The following is a 729-nucleotide window of genomic DNA, read 5'->3' on the forward strand; positions in this document are numbered from 1 at the left end:
CCGCCAGGAAGGGGGAGAGAGGGCGGGGCCGGCAGCTGCCGCGTGTCTGCCAATGGCAGCAGGAGGAAGTGGCTGATGGAGCTGCTGTTGGACATTTGCTGTGTCTGGCCATGGGGATCTGTAAAAAAATAATCATGGAATAGTTGGCTTTGCAGAGGACTTTAAATATCCCAGCACAACTTGGTGGCACTTTCCCCCCACTGCCTGCCCAGGGCTCTGCTGCCTGGGGCTGTCCCTGCCAGCAGCTGGTCCCTGTGCCCCGGGCCTGGGCCCTGCCAGTGCTGCCAGAGCCCAGCCCGGCCCTGGGGGCTCAGCTCTGCCCTGCAGACCCCTCCCAGCCCAGGCCACTGCCCAGGGGCAGCTCTGGCTCTGCAGGCTCTGATGGCAAAGTTAGAGCACCCCTGAGGAGGCTGGAAAGGGACCCTGTGCTGATTTCTGTCACTGCCCGGTTTCTTCAGATCTCAGAGAAAATTTTTTTTATTTTTCTCAGCTTGAACTGAGAGATGAATATCCATGTGCAATTTCCCTTCCAGGCAACCCAGAGCAGTAGATTAAAAAAATCAGGGTTCTTCCCTTTTATGCATTCCCTGCCTTGCTGTGCTCCCTGTATAATATACTAGGGAATATCCTGGAGTTAAATGTCCTGCTGGGAGCAGTCCTGAGCAATGCAGCATCCCCACCACACAAGAAGAACACTTCCAAGCCTGACCAGCTGTCTCCTTCCACCCA

The sequence above is a fragment of the Corvus brachyrhynchos genome, unplaced genomic scaffold (assembly GCF_000691975.1).
Source record: "Corvus brachyrhynchos isolate BGI_N302 unplaced genomic scaffold, ASM69197v1 scaffold802, whole genome shotgun sequence".
Lineage (NCBI taxonomy): Eukaryota > Metazoa > Chordata > Aves > Passeriformes > Corvidae > Corvus > Corvus brachyrhynchos.